Raw genomic sequence first — 10,391 nt, 5'->3', positions numbered from 1 at the left:
CAGCTACACACTACACAGTGCAATGGGGGGGACTTGGGTTTTTATCTTGTGGGCACAAAGGTCTGCACATGCACACTTTTTATGCATTATTCCTTTTTTTTAATTGCTTTATTTTGATGTTTTAGGTCTTTTTGTTGGAAGGTGCACACTATGGAGGTGCACATGTGTGCACCTTAATATGAGGATACTAACCTTGTTAACTTTTTGATGCAGGATGGTGAATGAAGTTGGATGGGAACACACTTGTAAAGGGTACGGAGGTACAGATAGTAGGGGAGTGAAGAGAAAGTGAGAGGGAGAAGAGAGTCTAGGGTCCTATATAGACCCTGAGATGAGTGTGCATCTCTATGGGTATCCACCTTTGCAAGTGTGCACCCTCCAGAGATGTGCACATGTATAGGTGTGCATCTCTGGAAGGAGATATAGTGCATACTTATGCAGTGAGTGCACATGCGCATATGTGCAAGTGCATTAGTGTGCACTTAAAGTACTTCTAAGAACAAAAACTCACTTTTTTTGCAATCTCTATCCCCCATACTTCCCTAGTCAGATACTAGGGTTTGACCTAAACTCCTAGGGGAATCCAAAAGTGATTCAAGCTCTAGACTAGGAGCTTGGTAGGCAAATATTTACTAGGGAGTCCCCATTTTTGGGAGAAATGGGGTGTGCATTATGAGACCACAACACATGCAATAATGAATATATGCATTGACAACAACATAAGGCTTAAGAATTTATATGCATCTATGCACTCAAAACATCATGATCTCATCTGAATCCATAATCCATATCTCATATCTCAGTTGCTTGATGGAGATAGGTCTCACACCATATGGTGAAGCCTCCCATACAAGATCATATGACCTATATCCCTCATTTGGAGTAAGGTGTTTAGCCTCTAAGGGAGAGTTACTACTCTAAGGTAGATTGTGGGACATAGCTGCATAATAGCCTAATGTACCTCTATACTATGGGGGTTCCCTGCATCAACTTCCTCATACACACTCCCCAAGTGGAACTCCTCTTCCCTTGGAGAGGAATCACATTACAACACAAGACTAGCTCTCAAAATAATAAGGAGAAAATGTCTTAGCCACCAAAGTTTATTCATAAGAGAGTAAATCATCAATCTCAATAATAACATAAGAAAGTCCATGGAATTTGTAGCAATAAATCTAACATAACCCCAAGAGATACATAAAATAAAATCTCATAATTTGTGGCTAGACCTCCACAAATAGCACAAATAAATTGTTGGTATCCTCAAGAAAATATAAAATCATCATAAATTTCAAATTACATGACTATGTGACTACATCTAGCCACCCAACAAGGATGGAATAAGCACATTGACCACATGGCATAGGGTGTGGTTGCACCTCGCATTAGGTGGTATGAAACACTCTCATCACACACCTAGAATGACCATACACCAAGTGGAAAGGCCACACTGATTGTATGTCACATGGTAATGTACCTCATGGAGAAAGAACACGTAGATCACATCCCGCATAATGATACCTCCCAATAGATGATCACTATAGCTAGAGGTATTCAAGGATATTGCCTAAAAAAGCCTTTTGATCCTCTACCAACTTGTATGTTGATAAAATTGGAGTGTCCATCTTGATTCACAATTTAGAAAATAATTAACTAAAGAATAATGACTATAGGATATAAAGCAATGACTACCAGTCGACCACAAAAACTAAGTAAACCAAACCATAATTTATCAAGTACTAAAACTACCAAACTAGTGAATACCAAAAACAAGATGAGAAATGATGAAGGAAGAAGCTAATTTTCCTAAAAATAAGTTGAGTGCCTAGAAATTTCTTTAATTGTAACCCTAGTCCCTAAACATTTTTCCTTCTAGCTTCTAGTTCAATTATTTTAAATGATTAAATATTTGAAAATCTTCCTCATAAATACTTTCCAAAAAATTTATAATATATGTGGAGCCAATGGAAGAGGGAATGTCACTGACAGTGGCAAGAAATCTATTTAATATCCATTGTAAGTGGTACAGGGTGGAAGGAGACATGTCACCATTCTAGAGACTTGAACAAGGTTGAGGTTTCATTCAAGATGTTTGGCCCAAAAAAAACCTTCAACGATTGATATGTAATCATTGGACGGTAGTTTGTAGATGAATATTTTGTGCATGTTGGAGATATGACATGTTATTTGAAACATTTCCCAAAAATTTATCACTTTAGACATCAATTCAAGCTTGCATTTGTACTCTGTACTAATTGTTAAATGCTTAGTAGAAAATTAAATTACGATTCACACAAGTTTGGAAAGTAATAATTAAATGCATCATCTAATAAGTATAAAATAACTAGAGCCAAAAAGAAAACATCATGCCACTGAAATATCAAAAATATCAAATATCAACAAAAAGGGGTTTACTTTGCAATATATTCTTTGTGTATGCTTTACATTTCTTCATGTATGTATGTGTGTGTGTGTGTGTGTGTGTGTGTGTGTGTGTGTGTGTGTGTGTGTGTGTGTGTGTGTGTGTGTGTGTGTGTGTGTGTGTGTGTGTGTGTGTGTGTGTGTATATATATATATATATATATATATATATATAAACTATACTATACTATACTATACTATACCAAAAATCGTTGTGGTTTCCCTAAAAAAGGGAAGCAACAAGCTTCCAACCATTACATTTCATAAAAATTTTGTTAATATGTTTTAGAAAAATAAGCCCTAACTAAATTGACAATTCTTTGTGTAACACTTATTTTATCCTTCAAAACATCACAAAAGTGTAGAAGTTCAAGTTTTTTTGTTCCACCACATTTGCAATTTGTTCTTCAAAATTAGTAGGGTTGAGACCCATTTCAATGAACACTATTGGATTGCATGCCTTTTCCTGGTCCTTTTCCAACTCTTTGATAGCATCCCTAGGATTAGCAGAGAGAACTTGGAAAGCTCCAATAATCCCAATAGTAAGATCACTTTTTCCCCTTCCTCCTCTAAAGTCCAATCTAGGTTGACAACAAGGCTTGGATTTTCATTGGATGATCCCTCTTCCACAAGAATTCCCATTTTTGGCAATTGACTACATTTGTAATAATGGCAAGCATTGACCAAGATGTCTACAATTTAAAGAATTTGTTTTTACCAGATTTCATTCTTCCATAAATGCAATAGGACATTCCACATATGTGTCATCCTTTAGATACCTCACTTTCTTATCACTATTTGATTTAATTGCGATTGTAATCTTTTGCTAATCTAACAACTGATTTGATAAACATACGATTAATTCTTAGTCATTGATTCATTGCTAATCACATCATTTTCTAGAACATTCGCCAATGTATTATATATTTTTTCATTAGATGGGAAAAATTGCCTAATCCAATATATATTTTTTCTATTCATTAGGAGAAATTTCCTAATCCAATTTTTTTTAATTAATGAGAAAAATTGCCTACTATAATATATATTTGTTGGAATTCTTTAGAATAACTGAGCGGGGGGGTGGGGGGGGATGAATCAGTTATCCAAGGTCCAAATGTTTAAGTAAATATTTTCACAGCTTAGTGAACCTATAAAACATTTATCTTCATGCATGCATCCATATGATTATGCAATCACTTAAATATTGTATATTACTATTAAATCAACTTGCAGAAATGTAAACATGAAACATAATAGATTCATCAACACACTTGACACAATGATTTACATGGAAACCCAATACACATTGTTAAATGTGACTCTATCAAAGGATTTCAATCACCTTATTAGTAGTGAGCCTTATTAGAGGACTTTAGTCCATTCACTTGGAATGTCACCTGGTTAAAGGATTTACACATGATTGTTAGGTCAACCTTAATCCAAAGGATTTACCCTAGATTGATACAATTATTAGAGAGTAATAGTAAGGCTTGATCTAATAACAAAGTACAACTCCATTTATAGATTACAAATCACTCTTTTAGTCCTCCATTATGTTTGGCCTTCACTCATTGTAGCTCTGATAGCTTGTTTGCCCTTCAAGCATTCATACCCTTAAGCCTTCTTGCTTAACATGCCAATGCAAACTCTTCTCTTAGGTTACTTCATGAAGAAAAACCCTTGACTCCTTGTCTTCCTTAGGTTCTTACACATGACAACCTTTACTTCTGACCAATCATTCCTATATATAGGAAATTAAGATCTTTTTCCACTGATTCTCCATCATCCAATTTAGGGTTAGGATAGATTAGGTAGGATACAATAAATCTACCACATATTTCATATCTCTTCTAGAAACTTCTCCTTGAATCCTCTTTGAATTCACCTAAAAATGGTTTACCTTGAATTTTGTGCCTCTAACTCATCAACCTTATCTTCCACCTAGTTCACATAATCCAAGAAAAAAAACTTGTCAACTCAGATCCATCAAATTCATGATCTTTTCAATAATGCAATCAATCAACATTATCTTGCTTCTGATACTCAGCACATACTGCATTGCTTGACATCCTCTGAAAAATCACTCGGCATGAACTAAAGTTTACTAGTGCTCAGTATCAACTAAACTTTACTTGACATCCACTATTTTTCTCAGCATACACTAGAATAGACTTTTACTTGGCTCCAACTAATTTTATGCTTTGCTTGCACTAACTTTTCTCAGCACCTACTATCCACTCAGTCAAGCTTGGCAGACAAACTTTGTGTAACTTTTTCTTCTAAACTTTCTTAGTGTAACCAACATTTATAACCTTAAGTAAATTGTCAATACATCATGTTATCACTATCTTAACTAATTCTTGTACTCCTTTACATAATCATAACTCAACCTTTCCTCTAAGTGTTATTGTTACATCTTTTGATCAAATCCTCCTCATCAATCAAATAAGTGATAGTACTTAAATCATATAAGCAGTTGTCTTACCAATAAATAGTAGGTTTGACATTAGTGAAAAAATAATGATTGAAACATATTTATCATACTTTGTTCTCAACAATCTCCCTCTTTCTACTATTTTCAATCTATTCTCAACAATCTCCCTCTTTAACATTGATGACAAACCAAACTGATCAACCAAAATGAATAGGTTAAAATAGCAAGACAATACCAAACAGAAAATAATTCCTTGTATTGAAATCTCTCCCTCTATCACCAGTTTTCATCTTCTGAATAGGTTACAAAATTCTTCCTTATAACTCCCTCTGAATTACTTCTTGCATCTCCCTCTTGCTAGGTAGATGTTAGGATTTCTCTCTCTTTGTTCTCCTAATCATAACTATCTCCCTCTGAGATTAGTAAATCTCTCCCTCTTTGATAGTAATGCCAAAGACTTGCCATCTTAACATGCAGATATGAACTTCTTCAGTTTCTCCCCCTGTCACCTTACTTGTGACCGATTTGAAGTTTTAGTTCTTTGATTACTTTAGGTAGCTCCTAAATTAAGATCCACTACATCAATGTGTAACATATGAACATTAGCTTGTTTGATGCAAGGCACTCCTCTTGTTACCTAGATAGCCTTCAATAGGGGTATCACCTCTTAGATACTCATAAGCATCCTTAGGTAATGTTTTTGTGAAGATATCAATAATTTTCTCTTTTGTATTAACATTTTACATCTTCACCTCTTTATCTTGAACTAGTTCCCTCAAGTAATGATACTTGATTACAATGTGCTTAGTTTTTGTGTGTATCACAGGATTCTTTGATATTTTTATGGTACTTGTATTATCACAATAAAGTGTCATTGGTTCTATGATCTCTTCCTTCATACCTTTAAGTAACTATTTGATCCATGCAATGTTCATACAATTTATAGCAATAGAAACATATTTAGCTTCAACAGTAGATTGTGAAGTGTAGTTTTGTTTCTTGCTAGTACATGTAACCAACCTCTTGCCTAAGAAAAATACTCCTCCACTGGTGCTCTTTTTTTCATCAATGTTTCCAGCCCAATCAACATCAGTGTAGGCTCTTAACTCAAATTTATCATTTTTCTTATAGTATAGACCAAACTCCTTTTTTCCTTTCAAATATCGAATTATTCTCTTTACAGCCATCAAGTGATTCTCCCTAGGATTAGTAGAGGATCTTGCAACTATCCCTATAGTTAATGCAATGTTAGGTCTATTATGTACTACATATTATAACTTGCCAATCATAGACCTATACAATGTTTGATTTACCTTAGTTGAATCATCATTCATTGACAACTTGTGTCATTTCACCATAGGTGTACTTACTAATTTGGAATCCTCCAATCCATAAGTTTTCAGTATTTCCTTGACATACTTTGACTAAGTGATGTATATACCACATTTCAACTAATATACTTGTAAACCCATAAAGAATTTGATCTCTCCAAACATAGACATCTCAAATTATTGCTTCATTTCATTTGCAAAAGCCTTACATAAAGCATCTTGACCTCTAAATATGATATCATCAACAAAAATTTTAGATAACAAAATACCTTTTCCTTTCTCTATCTTCATGTACAGATTTTTGTTATCATCAATCCTTTCAAATCCAATCTTCACAAGATACTTATGAAGTATCTCATACTATGCTCTTGGTGCTTGTTTCAAACCATATAGAGCTTTGTATAATCTACATACCATGTTCTTATTGTTAACATCAACAAATCCTTCTGGCTGCTCTATGTGAACTTCTTCCTCTAATATGCCATTCAAAAATGTAGATTTAACATCCATTTGATAAACTTTGAAACCTTTGTATGCAGAATAAGCAAGTAAAGTTCTCACTCCTTCCAATCTAGCAATAATGTCTCTCCATAGTCAATCCCTTCTTCTTGTGCATATCCTTTACAAACTAATCTTGCCTTGCTCCTTGAGACTTAATCATTTTCATCTAACTTGTTTCTAAATACCACTTGGTGCTAATCACATTTTTGTCTTCTGGTCTAGGAACTAGAGTCCATGTTTTATTTTTCTCAATTTGTTCAATCACTTCTTCCATGGCTTTATTCCAATTCACATCTTCTAAAGAATCTCTCACTGATTTGGGTTCCTTCATTCTCAACAAACATGTATCATTTCTTGATTTACTTATTGTCATTGGTCTAGCATCTTTATCTCCAATAATTTGTGTAGCAGGATGGTGTCTTTTGACAAATTTGGACAATCTTGGTTTAGCTCTTATTTCTTCAATTTTCTTTCAATTTCAGAGTCACTGTGTACATCTTTATTAGGTAGTTCAGCATCTCTTTCATGTACACTAATCTTAGAATTAGAGTGTGTTTCAACATCATTCTATAACTCGGCATCTTAATGTAGCATGGTTCATAAATGCAACTCAACATTCATAGTATGTGACTCGGCAACCACTAAAACTTGTTGTTGGTTTGTAGCTTGATTTGCAACATCTTTTTTAGCAAGCATACCTTCATAAGAGTATACAAATGATTTTTATTCTTATGGTTCTTTCATAGGTTCAGCCTCATGTACTTTTGTATATTCATCAAAGTTTAGATTTGCATTTTCTACAACTTTGTTAGTGTTAGTATTTAAATATTTATAATCTTTAATTCTTGTACAATATCCTAGGAATATACCTTCTTCACTTTTTGCATCTAGTTTAACATTCCCAAAGTCCTTAAGAATGTAACATTTTCTTCCAAATACCTTAAAGTATTTTACATTAGGTGAGTATCCATACGATAGTTCAAAAGGTGTTGTGTGAGTACCTTTATTGACTTGTACATGGTTCAAGGTATAGACATTTGTACTTACAGATTCTCTCCAACATTTCAAAGCAACATTTTTCTCCATCATGAATGTTCTAGTGCAATAGATTACAAATATGTTCCTTCTTTCAGCTATTCCATTTTGTGGAGAGGCTCTAGGTGTAGATGTCCATCTTTTGATTCTTTTGTCATTATAGAACATCTCAAATTCATTTGATGTAAATTCTCCTCATCTATCAGATCTTAGACACTTCAAATTTTTACCTATTTCCTTCTCAAATCTTGCTAAGTACCACTTAAACATTTGGAAATCATTAGATTTCTATTTCAGAAACATAACTATCATCATTCTAGAATAGTCATTAACAAACAACATAATGTACTTATATCCTTTGTAACTTTGCACTTCAATTGGTCCACACAAGTCAGTATGAACAATCTCTAGTATTCCTTTAGAGGTATAAGTTTTACTCTTAAAACTTGACTTTGTCATTTTTCCTAACTGACATTGTTTGCATATTGTATTAGCAAGCTTCTTCAACTTAGGGAAACCTCTAACTTTTCTCATATTACTAATACTGACCAAGTTATCCAAATTGACATAACATAACCTCTTATGCCACAACCACACATCATCAATTTTACAACTAGACAAGTAGCATCTTCTATGTCAAGATATAATAGATTACTTCTAGTTTGATCAACCTTTTCAATCAATTTTCCATTTGTATCATATATCATAGCAATATTGTTTTCAAACTCAATGTTGCATCCTAAATTATTCAATTGTGAAACACTCAACAAATAATAGTTAAGTCCTTCAACATAGTAACCATTGTCACATAAAATCTTATCTGTGAGTTTGATATCTAACCTTTTCCTTTTATCAAACATGGTACATCATTACCAAATCTTACACTATTTCTATCATAATAATTTAGGGTAGTGAACTTACTTTTGTCTCCATTCATGTGATGTGAACACCCACTGTCAATGATCCATCTGTCATTCTTGTTCACACAGGTCACAAGTGTAGTTTCCTCATCTTCATCAGATCCGTCCTTCATTGCAACATACACCACTTCATCATCATGTTCATCGAATTCATCTTTGTTTCATCTTCAATAATGTAGCAAGACTTTTTGCCTTTGTCTTTCTAGTCCTTGTTGTCTTCATCTCTCCTATGTTTTTACTTGTCACCACCTCTGTAGTTCTTCTTCTCTAGACATCTAGAAAAAATTATCACCAACCTTATTGCAATTGAAACAAATGATAGATAATTTACCTTTGAACTTTCCTTTACCTTTGTGGAATCTTCTTGCCAGTAGTGCTTCAAGATGCTCTACATCCTCCTCATCTGTATCACTATCACTGGACACATACTTTATTTTTTTCTTTTTTTTCTTCTCATTAGGCCCCTTCAATGATACCTTTTCTTTGAAAGTAGATTCAATATTCTTAGGTTTTGTAATTATCAAAGTTAGATAGCACAAAATCAATGATTCTATCTACTAGACCTTCAAGTGATAGATTATTCCCTGGTATACATCTTAGTTCTTGAATTGTAGAAACTCTAATAGCATAAACAAGCAATAGTGTCCTTAAAACTTTTCTTAACATAGTATCATAATCTATTTTTCCAATAACTCCTCTTTTTGCATTAACAACTTCTTTTATCCTAGCAACATATTGAGCAATATTTTCACCTTCTTCCATTCTCATATCATCAAACTTACCTCTGAGAGTTTCAACTTTAGCTCTTAGAACATTTGCATCTCCTCCATAGATTGTGGTCAAGGCATCCCACATTTTCTTTGCACTGTCAAGACCTTTGATATCATCAAATTCAACATAGAGCAATCTCTAGCATTGTCAGGTTATGGTCTTTCTTCTTTTTCATATCCTCAGCAATTGGGGCTCCAACAAGGTCAACATGATTAGTGGTAATGGTAGATTGTGCATGATCTCCAAGTCATTCAAGGTGTAGCTTCATCAAACTTTGTCATGCAGAAAAGTTATCTCTATTAAGCTTGGGCACTTCTCTTTTTGACATCTTGATCTTTATGCTTCTAGTACCTCCAAACTAGTCCTCTTAAGCAGATGGCTCTGATACCAATTGTACAAATTCTTTAAAATAACTAAGAGGGGAGGTTGAATCAATTATGCAAGGTCTAGATATCTAAATAAAACTTTTCATAGCTCAGTGAACCCATAAAACATTTATCTTCATGCATGCATCCATAAGATTATGCAATCATTTAAATATTGTAGCTTATTGTTAAATCATTTTACAATTCATCAACACACTTGACATGATGATTTACATGGAAACCCAATTTGAGAAAAATCACCAATAACATGCTACTCTTTTTTCACTCTTCTGAAGTGATGCTCTATGAAAGACCAACCTTGTTAAAGGTTGCAATACACACTATTAAATGTGACTCTGTTAAAGGATTTCAATCACCCTATTAGGAGTGAGCCTTGTTAGAGGAATTTAGACCATTCACTTTGAATGTCACTTGGTTAAAGGATTTACAAATGATTGTTAGGTCAATCTTAATCCAAAATATTTACCCTAGACTAATACAATTATTAGAAAATAATAGTAAGACTTGATCTAATAACAACTTACAACTTCATTTGTAGACTACAAATCACTGTTTCAATCCTCCATTATGCTTGGCCTTCACTCATTGCAGC

Source organism: Cupressus sempervirens, chromosome 4 (assembly GCF_028749045.1).
Source record: "Cupressus sempervirens isolate cs-2001-9-10 chromosome 4, ASM2874904v1, whole genome shotgun sequence".
In the NCBI taxonomy this organism is placed as follows: Eukaryota; Viridiplantae; Streptophyta; class Pinopsida; order Cupressales; family Cupressaceae; genus Cupressus; species Cupressus sempervirens.
Note: the sequence above shows the minus strand (reverse complement) of the source record.